At 43.3% G+C, this 19074-nt stretch overlaps 1 long non-coding RNA gene across 1 annotated transcript; it reads left to right on the top strand.

The window, feature by feature from the left end:
- Window positions 1-204: 204 nt before the first annotated feature.
- On the top strand, window positions 205-18817 carry LOC128071681 (uncharacterized). The gene is made up of 3 exons (XR_008201979.1): window positions 205-506; window positions 12886-13216; window positions 17838-18817. It is a non-coding gene; the product is annotated as an uncharacterized LOC128071681 (long non-coding RNA).
- Window positions 18818-19074: the final 257 nt, after the last annotated feature.

A 19074-nucleotide genomic window follows, 5' to 3' on the forward strand; every position in this document is an offset into this window, starting at 1 on the left:
GCAGCTGCTGAAAAAGCAGAAAAGAAAGGACAAGAAGGGACCTATCTAATTTCTGATAAAATCTGTACTTCAGGGATTTCTGGAGCTGGCCACTGTGACCAGGCTATTCTCCAAGGTGAGTCCAACTTGACCTTTCAGGCCCAGTGTTCACTGTTTTGTCTGCTTGTACTTTTGACATTCCAAAAGGTTATGGCATGGAAAAAAATATGGTAGTGACTCTCCCTGCTGTGTGGAAGAGTGTTCCCTTTAGTTTGCTTGTAATGCTCTGCCTGATCATCTCATTCACTGTTCCCTGCTCCTCCCCTGCTGTGGGTCATCGCACACTTCTTGACCTACCTAGAAAGATGCATGATTTTAGATTTCACCTAATTTTCTTTGCCAGACCAGCCTATTTTGTCTCTCCATTCATGGAAGATGATCATCTTCTTATCTTCATCTGTGCCTTTTCTGAAAGGTTCTCAAGAGTAATATGAAGTGTGTCCTCCTCTATATAAAACACCTTGCTGGTGAGTATTGCCATCTTTTGACCTGACTGATATTACAAGCAGTCATGAGGAATGTGTAAGGAGCAGATCTTCTGTAGGTACAATTCATGCAAATAGTACAGATTCTGCATTGCGGACTGGAAAAAAAAGATAATTTTCCCACCTCTGCCACTCCGCCAGTGATACGAGCTATTTCTAGTCACCACAGGCAATGCAGCAGCCCAGTGACACTGCATTGTTCAAGGTTGGACAGAACAGAATAGCAACGGATATTTTAATGAAAACCAAGCACCAGGAAAGGAGTGATGTGTTTGGATTTGCTTTATAGCCTGAGATGCAAAGCAGGTAGGAATATCCTGGCCTGATTCCAGCCATATTGCACAGCAGCATCCAAAGATATCAGCGCTAAAGAGCCCTTTTATTTTTCTAGCCATGCCTCAGTAGTCAGGAGAACTTGTTCTGTGGGCCTGGAGCCAGAAGGCCCGACCGCCTGACTTTTCAAAGCTGACGTTTACTGTCCCTTGTATCACAAAGCTGCTGCCTGGAGAGCAGCTGGCCTGAGGTGTCTGGAACAATCCCAGCCACAGTTTCATAAGAAACTCTTTCTACGTCTCTGCTTTCCCACAAAGGCTCATATTTTATGATTGCTGGTGGGCAGGAGGCTGATGAAATGTGTAGCTGATCTGAAAACATAAAAAGGCAAGAGGCAGATTAAAAATTATACCAGTTATGGCTAGGCCTGTGAAATAAATAACACACATAGTCATTGTGTAAGGAGGAACAACAAACTCACTGCCCCCTCAACCAGCTGGTTTCCTGTCTGTGGCATAATGGGTGGGAGTCTGGGTGGTAAATTTACACCTTGCTAAAAACTAGATTATAAATTCATTGTCCTTTCCCTTCATCCTCCTCTTCCACATCCTCTCCAAAGCTAAGTTGGATTGTACCAGCATCACTTTCTATATATATATATATATATATATATATATGTTTATTTTTTTTGAAGTCCCAAACCTCATTTTCTTATGCCTGAGAACTAAGGTTTTTGAAACAGAATCCCCCTTTGAATCAGAAATTGGGTGAAATGCAGTACTGTCAGCTTTGACTCCATGAAAACCACGAACTCTATCCCTCTCCTGGTGGTCCCTTTCCTTTTGGGGATCAAAAGAGTGAAACTAAATGAGACAACACCTTGTTGGCTTCCAGTCCCTTTGGAGAAAGGCTGGACCTGGATCTGTCAGACTTCCCATAATAAGCTGAAAAACAACGAAAGCTGGTGAGTCATCAATTACGCATCTCTGTCAGCATTTAGCCATATTCATAATGCAGCCTCCATGCCCCTAGGTGCCATGCCCTCTTTTGCCCCTGTGTCATGGTTTGGGGAACGTCCTGGAGAGCCACAGACCTGCTGTGTGGTCCTTTCACCTCCACTGATGCATTCATCTTGCATCCTCCACAGGCCAACTGCATGAATTTGTCTCTGAATGAATGTCATGGCTGCCCTTTCAGTCTAATGTATGTTGGTAAAGTTTGCTCGAGCGTCATGAATGCTGAGGTATATCTTGACACAGACCTGAAAGAAAGCAGATTACTTAGGTGATTTCAAAAGGTGTGTTCTTAGTGTAGGCCAATTCCTTTTACCCTGCTTCTCTTCTGATACTCATACATAGCCCATGTCAGCAAAAAGGAAAGTATTGAGTATCCTAATGAGGTTCAACACGGCAAAGTGCAAGGTTTTGCATTTGGGCTGGAAGAACCCCAGGCACCCGTACAGGCTGGGAGGAGTGGTCCTTGAGAGCAGCTCAGCAGAGAAGGACCTGGGGGTCCTGATGGACGAGAGACTGAACATGAGGCAGCAGTGCGCTCTGGCAGCTCGAAAGGCAAATGGGATCCTGGGCTCCATCAGGAGAGGGGTGGTCAGCAGGGAGAGGGAGGTGATTGTCCCTCTCTACTCGGCTCTTGTGAGGCCCCATCTGGAGTACTGTGTCCAGGTGTGGAGCCCTCAGTACAAGAAAGACATGGAGATTTTGGAAAGGGTCCAGAGGAGGGCGACTAAGATGATCGGGGGCTGGAGCACCTCCCCTATGAGGACAGGCTGAGGGAGTTGGGCTTGTTCAGCCTGGAGAAGAGAAGGCTGCGGGGTGACCTCATTGCAGCCTATCAATACCTGAAGGGAACCTACACCCAGGAGGGGAGTAAACTCTTCAGAAGGGCTGACAACAGCAGGACTAGGGGAAATGGATCCAAGTTGAAGGAGGGAAGATTGAGGTTGGATGTTAGGGGGAAGTTCTTTACAAGGAGAGTGGTTAGGCCCTGGAACGGGCTGCCCAGGGAGGTTGTGGATGCCCCGTCCTTGGACATGTTCAGGGCCAGGTTGGACGGGGTCCTGGGCAACCTGATCTGAATGTGTACGTTTGGTGGCCCTGCTAGGCAGGGGGGTTGGAACTACATGATCCTTGAGGTCCCTTCCAACCCGGATGATTCTGTGATTCTGTGAGTAGAGTATGAGCCCCAGATGTACAAACACCAGTTTATCCCAATCTGTTTGTTGAACATGCTTCGCATTGCTTTGAGATGAACATAAAAATAATAGCTCCAAATGCTTAGCAGCCACAGATAGCCTAATACACTTCTTGGAGATCCAGAAGAAGGCAGAGGTCTAGTAGAAGACCAATTTGTTTTTTTGCCATGTTGCTTTCCTGCAGTTAGGACACAGACATGCTGGACTTTCTGGCTTATGTTCTTCACTAAGAAATATGCCCAAAATCCAGCAGCCCCATTGCTGGCTATCTCTTGGCAGATGAGAAATGCACTTGAGCACAAACAAGAGGGCCCCCTCCTTTTTTCAGTAGGATTTCCCCAAAAGATCCCAGAATACTTCCCAGCTCAAATGAGGAAAGAACAACATGCCAGAAGAACTCCAACTGTGTGGGGTTAGCTTCACTACCAATATCGCCTTGCATTGCAGTGTCAAGAGGGTTGTTTCTCAGAGATAAACTGAGGCAAAGATGTTTATTTTGATGGTTATGGGGCAGTCTTTGTATACGATTCATGACAGATATGTTTATCTACTGTGAACTTCTAGTAGATAAAATACTAATTCCAGCTAATACATTCACTGGGAACGATAAGAGTAAAGGGAAACCAAATACAATGCTTTTATTTGTCTAAGTACTTGTGTTTTTCACATAAAGAGACATGAGGATGCTCCGTTGCAACCTTCTCTCCTCCCAGGGACAGGATGAGAGTACAGTTTCTTTTAATTGAGTAAACTGTTGTCAGCACACAGCCCAGAAGTCTCCAGCTAGCCTGGAGAGCAGCCAGATAAACAAGATTGCTCCATTTTGAGCCTCAAGTGTCATTGAAGTGTGACATATTAGCAAATACATCCTTTGATGGAAAATGTACTGTGACTCAGCAAGATGGGGAATAGAAGTATCCTGCTTTCCCTTCTCATTTTTATAGTCTGAAGAATCTGTCTTTTAAGTACATGGATTTACCCTCCAGTGAAGCTGTTCTCCAAGCAACTGCATCATGCAGAGCCCTCTGCCCTTTCTCTGATAAGCACACAGTCACCTTGTGGCTAACAAGCAAATGCAGCTTTTGCTTCTGTGGGAAGCACCATTTGAAAAGCATTAATGCACTTTGGCTTTTGGGAACATGATGAGGGTTTTTATTATTGTTTGGATAAAGTTGGCCATCAATTTCTGCTTTTAGGTTTTATTTCACTCCAACCCAGCCATCTGTTCTCCTCCAAAGTGGAAATAAAGGAGACAAGTTAGCATCTGATGAGCCAGCACTTCACAGAGCAGCACTGGCTTAGCTCCTGTTTCAGGATTCTTGTTCCTTCAGATCTGCTCAATGCTGTGCTACAATTTTCTATGTTACATTGCTCTATTTCTCCCTTCCCTTCCCTTCCCTTCCCTTCCCTTCCCTTCCCTTCCCTTCCCTTCCCTTCCCTTCCCTTCCCTTCCCTTCCCTTCCCTTCCCTTCCCTTCCCTTCCCTTCCCTTCCCTTCCCTTCCCTTCCCTTCCCTTCCCTTCCCTTCCCTTCCCTTCCCTTCCCTTCCCTTCCCTTCCCTTCCCTTCCCTTCCCTTCCCTTCCCTTCCCTTCCCTTCCCTTCCCTTCCCTTCCCTTCCCTTCCCTTCCTTTCCCTTTCTTGTCCTTGCCTGGATCTCAGGTCAGATGGCATATACTTTCGTTTTGAACACCACAAATCGAATAACCCATAGTCTTCTTCCCTACTGTGTGACTGAGGCTTCACCTGGAACTCTTTGCCACCATGGCAGAGTCCCTTCCAGCTAGTATGCTGCTAATTCAGTGGCCCTTTCAGGTGCCACATCACCCACTGCCAACTGTTCTGTGGATTAGATACACAGGAATTGCTATGCCAGAACAAGCTGCTGGTCCGTCTAGTGGCTAATGCAGGGGGTTTTAGAGAAAGACATAAAAGGCTTATAATGAATCCAATTAGTCAATATTGTACCAGTGGGGGATATTTCTCCCTTACATCAGCTGGTTATCAGATTATGTACCCTGAAGCGTGAGGACTGATAGCCCTTGTCATGTCAGGAGTAGTTGCAGATGCTCTATTTATTCATATCGCTATACAGGAACAAATTCAACTCAGACAGAAGAAGGTGCAGCTTCTGTAGTTTCGATGTTGTCAAACCAGCAGTGAATCAGAGAAATCTACTGATTAAAGATATGTCTTCGAAAATGGAACAATAACGTCAAGCTTCGAGCTTTTTTTTCCCCGCATTAGAAGATAGATCTGTTCTACAGAAAAAGAGCATTGCTTACACTGCTATATTCTTAAATAGATTATTTCAACATGGGCACAGAAATTTTAAAAAGCAACCAACAAACCAACAACTACAAAAAACCCAGCTGGCTGTACTGAAGCAGACTTTACACAGGAGCAAGATCAATCTGAGGAATGTAAACCTCAAGTGCCTACTATAATATTGATATGCACTTTGGATTTCAGAGTTTTGTAATACATTTTTAATGAAGAAACACTTTATAGAAACAGAGTACAGCCCTTCAGAATATTGCTATGGTATTTTCTGCTGAATCCATCTGACTTCAAAAGTAACAACAACAATGAAGGTAGGTATAATATGCTCATCCCCTCTCTCTCCTCCCCCCCCCCCCCCCAAATTCTACTATTTATGAAGAATGTGGCTTTCATTTGTGAGAAATAAGCGTGTGGTGAGTGTGTGTGCTTGTGCATGTACATGATGGCACCAACCAGTTCTGATGTTTATGATGAGAGGTTGCTGAGTGCTGTACGTAGGGACCAGTTTCTCTGATGAATTTAACCAGTCCTCTTTATGTAATTCAGGGTGACTCATGGACTGGTGTGTGGGAACATAATTTATCCTACAGATTTCTCCTAATTTTTGCTGCAATTATTGCTTTGAGTGTTTGGTAATTTACAAATCAAGCCTGGTTCTGATCACCTCAATCACATAGGTTTATTTTTGCTCCCAGCTGGGGATTCCCCCAAGGCATCTGGGAGCTGTATGGAGAAGCACACATACAGTATGTGCTGTTATTTGAGGAGAATATCCATTTGTAAAAGTTCTGCTTAGTGTGTTTTTTGCATTACTGACACATTCATTTTTTAAACAGTGGAGAGGCAACAGGACAGACGCTGTATGAATCAGAAGATGAAGTGTTTGCAATAGAACCTACCACTCTTGTAATTAATAGTGAAACATTTGTTAATATCTGGTGAACACCTGCATATACTATTCCTAAGAATAACATTTAATTCCAGTTCCTCCAGGAGAAACTTTACAGAGCCATGGTTCTTTCCTATGATGTGGTACATTTGAAAATAAAATAAGAGGTTGGTGCCTGGAAGAGTTCCTAGAGCTTTTCCAATTCATCATCTGTCCTTCTTTAATGTCTCTGACTTCATTCCCAATATGTCATGCTGTTGCAATGCTTTTCTGCAGCTGTCACCCCCACCTTCACACAGGGTTAAAGTGACACATTTGTTAGGACTGTTCTAGGGCACCTTTCAGGTCCCAGATGTTCACCTACACTCGTGCCAAAGGACTGCACGTAGTGGGTATTTACATCAGTAGGTGGAATCATAGAATCATTAAGGTTGGAAAGACCACTAAAACCACCTAGTCCAGCCATCAACCCTTGCCTGCAACCGCTCTAGACGATGTCACTCAGTGACACACTTACCCTTTCCTTCAGCACTTCCAATGACGTTGACTCTACCACTAACCCAGGCAGCCTGTTCCAATGCATCACCACTCCTTGTGAAAAGAAATTTTTCTTAATATCCAATCTGATAGGAGTACAATGTTCTCAAAATCACCTTCCCCACTGGAGGAGAAGGAGAGGCTTTTAGAGGCTGGATCAGGCCCTAGGTGACCTGATCTAGCTGTGGATGTCCCTGATCATTGCAGGGGAGTTGGACTAGATGACCTTTAAAGGTCTCTTCCAACTCTAAGAATTCTATGATTCCAGAGACCAACCCAGAGGCCAGACCTGTCCATGGGATCATATGTTCTGATTGGATTCACCCTCTGCTCTCACTTGGGGTCCTGTTTGTAGTACATCGTTTCAATCATCTGATTTGAGTTGTGTTTCTCTGGAAAGCTGGTGATGGAAAATTGCAGTTTGGTGAGCACCTGGACAAGGACACATCTGGAGCATGCATCCAGATGAAGAAACTTGGAAGTGTTCCCAGGTGCAGTAATATAGACAAAACTGTAGAGCATCCACATTAAGCTCCTTTTCTAAACCACCATCTGGAGGAAAGTCTCTCCTCCTTCTGCACTGCAAATTAAATCTAGAAATGGGAGATAAATGATAATAGCCCTCCATAACCTAGCTATAAGGAGAAGTAGGGCATTTTGAGTTGCTGGAGTTTTGGATATGCTTTCAATTGGTGTCATGCTGGGATGGTAATCAACGTCTGGGATGCTCTTCCAGCTTATGACTCAGCACAGCTGAATGCTCCTTCTCTGAAAAATGGATGAACAATCAAAATGTCGAATGAAAATCAAAGATACAGGATGGTGTTTATATCTTTTCCACAAGCATTCATCTTCATATGCTTTCTGAATATTTCAAAGTGTTTTGGCACATATTATCCTGTAATATTTGTTTCTGCTCTGGGAGTTAATGAAAACTCATCAAAGGCAATCTTATATTGACACTTAGATGCATGCTATCTCTATTAGTAGTTCTTCCCTATTCGTTTTCATGATTATAAAAGTAGAGGGGCTGAGCCTTGGTTTCTGATTTACTTACTGCCTGTTCCTATTACAAGGATTTCTTTAGAGGACGAACTACAGAAACTGAATGTTGTGAACAAAATTCCAGTGAAGCTACTGCATGATCCCAGATATGAATTTGTCCCCCTCTATCTACTTTGACTTTTTGCTTATTTACAAAGGACTTGGCTGAAAAAGCCCTTCTCTTGACTGTGTCTAAAGTTCAGTTTATTTTTACTTGGGTCCTGCAGGACTCCTAAGGATTGCAGGCACCAGACAGCTGTGTTTAGCCATGTCTGTTACAGTAAAGTCAAGGAAACCTATCATAACTGGCAAGCCTTCTAAAAACATGATTGCTTATGGATTACAAAAGCAGAAAACAGTCAGATGAAAATAAACTGTTACCAGACAAAAAAGACACCCACCCTTTCCCCTGTTACTTCTTAAAAAACAGGGAATTTGCTTTGATCAGACTTTTAGGTGAGAGCAGATCGCCTGGAAGTTATCTTCAAGCTAACAAAATAGTGATAAGCAAGGGAGGAAATGGAGCCAAGATATGGCATGTTTGTGAAAAGACAAGAATCTGGCCATTGTAACAATCTCCTCCAAGATCTCCCAGAAAGGACATTACAAAAAAAGTCAATCTGAGCCCTAAACAGGATTTCCATTCTTGCACAGTTGGTCTGAGTGCATGGCTATGGGTTTACATGGAAACATTCTTCTAGGAGACCTATTCTAGGAGACCTAGAGAGACAATAATTCAGCCACCTCTCGCTGTCTTTCCCCTCACTGAGACAGAGTCAAAATATACAGAGCAAATGCAAATAAACAAACAACAACAACTAATTATTGATTTCTACCAAGAAGTTGGTGTTTCCAGTCCAAGGATATACTCATGCCCAAGCTGCTTGAGAAAGCGAAAGAACTGACTCCCCAAGGGAACTATTCAAGATAAGTTAAAAAAAAAAAAAAAAAAAAAAGTAAAGCTGTGAAAAATAAAAGATCACAGGAACAAGTTCCATTTGGTCATAGTTACACAAGTGTGTAGCAGGTCAGGCCAGAGGCAGGTTGCTATGAATTCAGCTTTGCCAGCCACTTGACAGAAGGCTTGTGTGAAGCAGCTGGAATGTTCCAGTGAAAATGAGCCTTTGAGTCTCATGGAGCGGCTCCAGGTTTAAGATGGAGTGAGTGAGAGGAGAATTTGCAGCTCAAGAGCCTGGCTCTGCAGGCTGGTTGCCAACAGGAGAGATGGAAATTGTCCCTGCCCAGGGGGACGTACCACTACATCACCAAAACAGGAAAACCCCCAAGAGTGAGTCACTCCATCCTCAAAAGAGCGGTGGGATGAATCACCCCATCTGGAGCCCTCCCTCTTTCTTTTGTTTTCAACATTTTCAGCTGTTTGCTCAGCTTTTGAACCCCTAAAATCTGAATCTGGTGGGACAACTCAAAGAAAAGGGCTTCTTGTCCCAAAGGGGCCAAGGCCATGGTGCAGATATACAGAGGGTCACGCCACCTTATCGGTCAGGCCTCCTCCACCCAGCTATATTTAGAGTAAAGAAGCCCAACAGCACAAACAGGATTTGCGCGTGCAGTTATCTTGTTTGTCTGGGTTTGAAGTAGCAGCAAACCACTTGACAGGACATACAGAGGAAGGTGAAAACAAACAGCCTTCCATCTGGAGCTTCTCTGAGAGCACTGATTCTTCAAACTGAGAATCCCATGTAAGCTGAAGTCACACGGAGAAAAGGTCAGAAGCAATCATGGGTCTGAGGAGAATCGGAGACTCTTAAACTGCTCATCCAGAAAGGCTTCTGCTTAACACATGATTTTGCAGTTCTACCCATGCTGTGCTAGATGTAATGCTTAGATAAGTATTACAAAATGTAGGAAATAAAAAGGCTTTTTATTTGAACTTGTGTTGGTTGCAATAAGCACAACTCAGTTCTTCAAGAGAAAGTAAATACCAGCAAAGGGGAGTGTGCCTCGCAATTCAGTAGAGAGAACTTTGACTTTATGCGCTGCTGGACATAAGGACACAATCTGAAATAATTTAAGAGAAGGGGAGACATTCTTGCAGGTAGCTTAGAATGTGTCCTGAGCCCCAGGATCCCCTTGGATACTGTTGACATCCACGAGATGAAAAAGCCCTTTCAAAACTTACCCGGAGCTGGGTCTGATGCCACCACATTTTGTAGCTCCTGGATCTTGGGATAAAGAAGGTAAAGAAGAGCATTCTAACAATGCCATTTGCGTACTCTTTAAGTGTTATCTTTGGCTTGGGTTCCCCTGAACTGGCAATAGGGCTGTTTTGCTTCACTCCTAATTTCTTGCATGACCTCACCAGGCAGAGTCTGTGCTGTCAGGGAAGGCAGAAAAGGGAAATACCTGAGTGTTATCATGGTCCTTGGTGTGACACTCTACAGCTCCACTGCTGCTTCAGAGCTGGAGTAAAAAGGCAGAATGGGCAGCATTCATTTTGGGAGCTGGAGTAAAAAGAGGCTCTGCATCCCACTGAATTGTACTTGAGAACCAGGGAAGTCCTCAGTGCCTTTCACATCCTAATGGCCTACAAAGACATTCTGCAGCTCTTCCAATTGCTTTCCATGGCAATTTTCCTCCTTGTGTTGCTACTTCCTTGCCCTTCAGACCAGCCTCCTTCCTAGCCCACCAGCTGGCCACAGGTGGCACAGATGACAGCTGCTATCCATCCAGGTGCAAAGTAGCTGCTGTACCCTCACCTCTCCTCACTAGCCATTACACCCACATTCAGCTGCTGCTAAGCAAAGCAATACAGACCAGCAGATTTGTATACCTCTGCATAAGAGTTCAGTGCGGTCTGAGTGGCTGTGTTTCACTTTGAGCTGGGAGCATATGTGTAGTCAAACAGTGGTAGAGATATCAGCAAGATTAGGGAAGTCATATGTTTGGTTGCTTCCGCTTGTCAAGTTGGGTATTTCACTGTAAGATAATTCTCTGGCTACTTTTATAAGTATTCACAAATTCCCAGTCACCACTTTAGTGTGGCATAAGTGTCAAGACTTTGCTGCTTTTGGCACCAATACTTGAGGGGAAGGACCGAAGTCTCTGTGTTTGTTCAGTCTCTGGAATAAAAGAACGTGGAGGCAGTGAGGAGTAATGATTGTGGTGGTTTTAGCACCAATTTTCAAATAGAACAAAGACTGCTACCCAGGTGAAGTGTTTTCTCTCCATGTCCTTACAGGACTAGACAAGATAGGCGGGACGAAAGTCATAGAATCGTTTGAGTTGGAAGGGATCCATTTGAGTTGGAAGTTAAAAGTTATCTAGTCCAACTGCCCTTCAATGAACAGGGACATCTACAGCTTGATCAGGTTGCTCAGAGGCCCATCCAGCATGACCTTGAGTGTCTCCAGGGGCAGGGCATCAACCACATCTCTGGGCAACCCGTTCCAGTGCCTCGCTACACTCACCATAAAAAACTTCTTCCTGATATCCAGTCTAAATCCTCGAAAGAGATTTTTTTCTAGGTACTATGGAAAGCTTTCTTACGCTTAAGATGGCACAGACTGGAAATGGGCTATCAGGAGAAACTGAGCAGCTTAAGTGGTGGTATCAGAGCAGGAGGTCCAGATGACATAGGTCCAGAGGAGAATAGATCAGTACCTGAATTTGTTGACTGATTGTGGAATAAACAAGTCATCTGGGTAACCTCTCATGATCTCTTCTGACTTCGTTCTCTCTGAGTCATATTTATAGTAATTATTATGTATAACACGTACCACCAAGAAGCACTGTTTTGGAGGCTGTGTTAACATGGGCTCCACCCAGGACAACTCAGAGTCAACATAGATGAGACAAAATGTGCCTGAGATAGAGTGAGGCAGAGAAATGGGAGCCAGCTTCCCCAAAGCTACGCTGTGTCAAAGTGGCGGGAGGAATCTGTGCTTCTGGAGCTAGTGATGTTATGACCAAAGGCCAAGCAGAAACATTAAGTCCTGTATGGACAATTGATCTGAAAGTTTTATATTGCTTTCAAATAGTTCAAATATTTTGCCTCCTATCAGGAGGCTACAGAACATCCCATCCTGCCTGCCTTTCAGAGGCCAAGGAAATGCCCTGAAGTACTTCAAATCCCTTTTCAAGCACTGGTTTCTCTCAGATAGCCCCAGTGACAGATTCTCAGGTGATGAATCCAAGGACTGAGGCAGTTGTCAATCCGATTTGATGGAACCCTGAAGTTTTCTTCCTATCCTTCCTCCTTTTTCACCATGGAAGAACAACTGGCTGGTGGTCTGTGAGCTGAAAACCCAAACCACGTAGGGTACTGGTTTCAATAGGAGAGAATGAGCTAAGCTGCAGCAACTCCCCTTCTACGCATGTTAGTTTGGGAGCATTTAATAAAGTAGGAGAAATGATCTTTCTTTCTATTAGCCATTAGATCCTGATCTTTTCATGCTCAAAGCCACAGCAGCTACTGGAGGGACTCCCATGGGCTCAGCTGGAGCTGTCAGTTCCCACAGTCAAAGCTGAACACAAAGAGCCGCACACATGCAGCCATGTGTGCGGGGCAAGCAGCCTGCCCTTGGCTATCTGCTGTCAGCAGGAGCAGCAGACACAGAGTGATGTTATCTCTTGGTTCCCAGCACTGGGAAGATGGAGAGGAGGCTGGTGGGCAGCATGAAGCAGGGAACCTGCCTGCAGTTTTTTTTTTTCCCCCATTCACAAGGCATGCATGTTCAGCCCTGTGATGACCGGTGGCTGTTAGAGGTAAGTCATGCTCCTGGCCATTCTCTACATGTGGACCTGCTCTGCCAGGATGATGGGAGGAGATGCTGGCAGGGACTGCGGTATATGGCTCACACCAAACCTCTGGAGCATGCCAGCCTGTGCCAGCCTGCCTGCGAGCCAGCAAACAGACCAGGCTGGAGCCCACAGCTCCAGGTAGCTCAGCACCTGTGAGCACTGTTTTTGTTTCTGACATCAGGGGAGCAATGCTGAGGATATGCAGAGCGACAGGGGAGAGAGCCGATTTCCTTTGTTCCTTCTGATTTCTCTGAGATGCCAGAACAGCCTTTCCCAGCATTGCCTTAATTGCCTTCTGCATGAGGAAACCCAAACTGCATAATTAAGGCATCATGTCAGTAGATTTTTACTCTTTTTATTCTTTCTAGGAATTGCTCTGACTCACCAAACATGCTGCATGGTCATACCATTTCCTACTGAAGATCAGCTCGTTTCTATTTGCCCAGTCCTGCACTCCCTTCTTGCTCTGAAATCACAGCACTGAGCACGGTGTAGTAGCTGCAGCAGCATCAGTCATCTCGGAGCTCCCTTGTAGGACTGTGACCCCCACAACCCCAGCTAACTACTGGCTGCCCAACTATTCTGCATTCACATGAGGAAGCAGGATGCCTGGAAAAAACTCTTTTTGGCGGTGACTGGTATTTCCTCATTAACGGCCAGTGGTGGTGTCCTCTGGGGGATATCACAGTCTGGAGGAGGGTAAGCTGCTATTTGCCATTTGGTATTTATTAGTAGCACTGAACAACAGGGATAACTGAGTCCATCCTCTCCCCTGGGAGCCATTGGCATTATTTAAAATATCAAAACAATGAAACCAAAGCCAGGAGCAGACTTTTAGGGATATCATCCTTCTGAAAAACAGCATCACAGTTAACCTCAAACCTTGCAAATAACCTTCCTCTCATACATCAACCTGTTTCAACAGACAGCCACCCTCATAGTATGTCCCCGAAAGCAATAATCTCTGGTTACTTCCAGCAGTAAAAGTGTTTAATGAAAGTGCCTTCTGCACCAGGGAGAGCTTTCAGAGACAATATCTTAAGGCTAGAAATTAATCTACTTGGGAAGCCTTTGACCCACCACAAGGTGATGAACAAATTGGCTTCTGAGGAGATGACAGTGTGTTGTGTCCCAGCAGCTTCTATAAATACCTTTGGGCAGCAAACTGGAATGAGTCATCCCACTAGCCCCTGTGGGATGGGACTTCAAATAGGAGCTGGCATTAGTGTAATAAAAACTACACTACTTGTGCTCATTTCCCACTCTGCCGCTCTGCTAAACAAAGTTTTCATGTCACTGAGAACAAAGGCAGGCCATATTGAGGACAGTTTGGTGATGGCAAGTACCGTGGCTCTTATCACAATGCTGATAACTCATGGGGGACACACAAGACTTGACCTGAGGTCCTTAATGGAAGAAGAGCAGTAACATTGGACTCAGTGATCTTTAAGGTCTTTTCCAACCTGAGTGATTCTATGAACATCAGTTTGACTTCTCCATAACTAATATAATATAAACCCTGGAATATAAATCTGTTTACACGCACTTGGAGACTGTTGGACGCTGTCAGTCATGGGTACATATGAAGTGCTGAGCTCTTTGGATGTTTCCCATTTGAATGGTGAGTGAAACACTTGCAACAGCCTGTGGGGTACAGCTGTGCCTGGATGCATTTTTCAACAAATGGGCTATCAACATGTAATTGCTCCAGATTTGACCTGCTCACGGTGGCAGGCCTGTGCAGGGCATCAGGGTACCTGCTGATAATCAGCCATGGATGAATATCTCTGTGTATCACCATCTGGTATACTTGGAGTTGGTCGTAGCCATTTGTTACTTCAAAAGGAACCTCAGGAAAATGTGGATCCCTCTGTGTTTTGTTGATCCATCAAGAAAGATGAATTGACAAGCTGGTGGCATCTTGGCTACTGGTAGAACAAAATAACCTCTGGGTTATTGGATTGACTGCTAAGACCACTACCCTCAGAAATAATTTTAGAAAGGTTTCTCTTTTTAAGTGTCTGAAGCAACAAAGGATTTTATTATCTTTGCTACTACTGCATTCACTGCATGAACCTGAGAAGTCATCTAAACTCTAGCTACACCCATTTCTACACTGAGTAATTTGTGATAATTATAATACAGTGAAATGAAAAATGAAGTTGTTGAGATATGATGTCAATTTTAGACTGCCATGCAGGGCGCCATCCACACTATTTGAGTCTAATTGAAGATATTTACTTGGCTACAGATGAAAAGGAAATGATAAGACGATAGTATTAATTCAGATATGGGGTAGGAATAGTTGAAGTTGGCATTCATTGTAGAGAAATATCTGTTAAATCTCAGCCACAGTCTTTGCCAGCGTTGAACCAGTTGCTGCAACAGCAGCATCTTCTTGAGGGATGTTAATAGACATCATTAAAATACAAAGTAAATATTTACAAATGAAAATTTCATAAACAAGCACAATGTGATGCACATGCAAAAACTTGTTTTGGAGAAAGCAAAGAGGCATTGCAGGTACAAAGCAGTAGCTAGTGCACGTGCATAGCTTCTGGAGTTTACCTTGAACACAAAAACATTCATTTGCATGGTTAAATGTTGGCTTCTAGCGAGCACCTGAATTTAATGCAATTAATGATTCTGGTGGGTACTACCCCAGTCACCCAAATACTCATGAGGCAGACCCACAATGTAACTGAACAGGCTTGGTAAAGGGTTTTCTTTAGAGTTTTATTTTCTCATTTACTATCTCATTTTAGACTTCTGCTAGAGTTATTTGGCCATGTCCATAGCAATTTAATGAACTCACAGAAGGTCTAAATACCCTTTCTTTTGTAATTACTATTTTGAAATTTCATAGTAATCATATACTTGCAGGAGTTAGGGTTTCAGGAGCGTCTGGTTCAGGATCTCTAAGGGGGTCAGCAACCACTGTGTTATTTCCTCTCTGTGAAACATCAGGATTAAAGCAAAGCAGGAAGGTCCTTTTTTCCATATTTCTTCTTGGTGGAAGACCTGACCTTCTGCCTGTGTGTCCCAGGGCAGGAAGCCAGTTTCCAGGCAGGGACTGTAGTTCATCCTGACACTTCAGCACAGATCATGCCACTCTGTCAGAGACTTCATCTTAAAAGTACAACAAATAAAATACTGATTACCTGCCATGCAATACTGGCTTTAACACCCTCCACGCAGACTCTCCAACGAGCTGCAGTTGATGGTTGTAAAGAAACAATTTAAATTCTCAAAACCAAACTCTTCTCCGCAGGTCTATCTTGCCTGGCAGAGATTGTATCGGGGGAAATTATCTCTCAGAGAGGTGATTGCCAGCCACTGCAACAAGTTATAACGCATCATTCCTCTCTCCACACCCCTCTTCTCTGCAGGCACAATTACAGGGGCTTGATATTAAACCTTGAAGGAGCTTGATGATGAAGATTTATTTGGGAGAGCAATGGCTGCCATTTCACCAGCACACTCAGGCTGTGTAGATGTTGAGGTAAACAGTATGTATTTCCAATCTACAAGGAAGTCAGTCAGTCAGAACCACAGGCTTCCCTGTGAAAGAGGACTGTTTATAAGCAAAACCAATCACAGTGCTTAGCGTGGTGTTAGGGGAATCTCTTAAAATCACAAATAGAAGCAAATATCATTCAGTGAACCTGGCAGCAAACTAAATCCCCATTTATTCCTCAAAACCAAGTTGCCGTTGCAAGGAGTTTTGGAATCCTAGCAGGACTGCCCAGATGTGTATGCAAAAGGCCCTGAACTGTAAACATGTTCTGGTCTGCCAAGTCTTCCCAACAAACCACTGTTTTTGATCATGTCTGTGAGAATATTGGATCAACGTAGTGCTTTTTCAAAGGGAGCTCCAGGTTTCATGTGGGATTTTGCAACAGCAGTATGCTGTCTGTATGTGTGAGATGACTAGCAAAACAAATACTATAATTTTGTATTCCATCTTACACTTCAAGATGTTTGAAGGTATTTTTTTCAGAAAGGTGCTGTTTACTTTGTTGTATATTACACATTCCATAAATTCAGAAATTGTTTTTTTTCCTCAGTGTTGATGCAATGTTTTCAGCTAAGAAGCTCTGTACTTCTCTGTCATCATCTAACCTGACCTCTGCACCTAGAGCTTTCTGAAGAGTTTAGCCCAAATCAAGGTGAGCATTCCTTTTTTCCACTCAAGAAAAAAAAAAAGTGGTTACTCTTAACTTCTGGTTAAGCCAGAGGGCGTAGGGATGTGACAGAGCTCTGTCTCCAGGGTAAGCACGACTTTGTGATTACTTCATAGAATCACAGAATGGCTTGGGTTGGAAGGGACCTCAAGATTCCAACACCCTGACATGGGCAGTGTGGCCAACCACAGGATCAATCATAGAATCACAAAATCATTAAGGTTGGAAAAGACCACTAAGGTCATCTAGTGCAACCGCCTACCCACCACCAATCCTGCTCAATAAACCATGTCCCTCAGTACTACATCTACGTTTTCCTTAAACACCTCCAGGGATAGTGACCCCACGACTTCCCTGGGCAGCCTGTTCTAATGCATCACCACTCTTTCTGAGAAGAAATTTTTCCTGATATCCAACCTGAACTTTCCCTGGCACAACTTAAGGCCATTATTTCTTGTCCTATCACTGTTACCCAGAAGAGGAGACCAACCTTCATATCACCACAGCCTCCTTTCAGGTAATTGTAGAGAGCAATGAGATCTCCCTTGAGCTTCCTCTTCTCCAGACTGAACAATCCCAGTTCCCTCAGCTGCTCCCTATAAGACTTCTGCTCCAAGCCCTTCACAGCTTCATTGCCCTCCTCTGGACATGCTCCAGGATCTCGATGTCTTTCTTATAGTGAGGGGCACAAAACTGAGCACTATACTTGAGGAGCAGCTTTATCAGAGCTGAATACAGGGGGTTGATCACCTCCCTGGACTTCAGAGTCTTACTTATGGTTTTTAAAATGCTTTAAATAAAGGAGGGAGGGAATTTAAATTCTGGGAGGGAGCAAAGAGGAGAAAATTGATTGATGTTTCTCTGTTTCTTTTTTTTTTTGACCCTGCTAAGGTTGATTAAGTGATAATTAGGCTAGAGAATGTGCCAATAGTTATTGCTTCATCCTGCTCCTTTTCTCCCTCAGGACTTGTCACTACTGAATAAAGGGTAGAAATTATATTAGAAATGCCTGCAGTTTTGAGACTGTGTAAATTGAGAAGCTTGTGCTTTTCAATGTTTTATGGCTGATTTGAGGCAAATTAAATTTCCAGACTAATGTTGGAGTTGTTTTTTTTTTTTTTTTTTTTTTTCCCCAGAAATGAAAGGAGGCTGGATTATATCCTCTTTACCAGCAGGATCTAGAGTCTACAGAGTTGGTGCACGGACCTTACTTTCCTCTGTATTTCTGCAGTCTTCATAATGGAGGGGCATAGGTGTGCACCACAGAGGGTGCAAAACAAAGACAAATATCAGTGGGTACCAGTTTTCATAGAGGATGGCTGGTGGATGATACTTAAAACCACACAAAGTGTATTTTAGTGTGCCTTTTGCTGAACAGCTGGGTTTTCTGATTTGAGGGAGTTTCCAAATTTCAGCATTTTTGTTCTGATTCAGAAAAACTAACAGAAAGGAAATTCCATTGAAGAAGTCCTCCAGTGGTTGGACAAATGTGTGGTTTGGGAAAAATATGAAGATCTATTTAAAAATTCCTTAATCAATTTACTTGATCTCACAGTGAATTTCATTTTAACATTATTTACTTTTGATTGTTTGTTGATGTTCTAAGCGAAGGACTTCTAATGTTATTACATATTGTATGGAAAACTACTGGTTATCTAGGAAAAAATTACAGTAATCAAAATATCAGGAAATGCTCACAGTTGTTAATGATTAAATAAAAATGTTTACATTCTAGATGTTGGTGTCTTCACCAACAAATGCAACAAATTTGTTGCACTGATCAGAGAAAAGTAAGCTTTGAGCACATCTTTTGGGGTTTAATTCTTAAATTAAAATATGACCTAGGGGAGAGATTATGAATAATGTGAGTGCATCTGGTGGCAGCTGTATAGAGTTTCTGAGTATTTGCTTGCTACTGTTCCCCCGTAGCTTAGATGAAGTCAGAAATTCCTAGGCCATTTTTTAACCTGGACTTTTCAAGTAAACTCTAAACTCAAAAAAAAAAAAAAAAAAAAAAAAAAAAATCCTCCTTAGCTTCTAAGAGGGAAAAGCAGTAGAATGGCAAGCAGAATAGAATATGAACTAAAGAACTGATAAAATTTGGGTAGAGGTTTGATGGAAGGGGCCAATATATGTATGTGACTCTATTAGAAAACATGGTGAACTTAGTGCTCATTAAATTGATTATTTTTTTTTATAAACTTATGGTTGATGATCAACCTTGAAGCAGATTATACTCTGACAGATAAAGATTGTTTCTTAGCTTGGTACTAAAATAGCAGTACTCTTAACGCCCACTGCTTCCCTCTACCTTGGATTACACATACACATACACATACACATACACATACACATACACATACACATACACAT

This window comes from Tympanuchus pallidicinctus, unplaced genomic scaffold (assembly GCF_026119805.1).
Source record: "Tympanuchus pallidicinctus isolate F22 unplaced genomic scaffold, pur_lepc_1.0 scaffold6, whole genome shotgun sequence".
In the NCBI taxonomy this organism is placed as follows: Eukaryota; Metazoa; Chordata; class Aves; order Galliformes; family Phasianidae; genus Tympanuchus; species Tympanuchus pallidicinctus.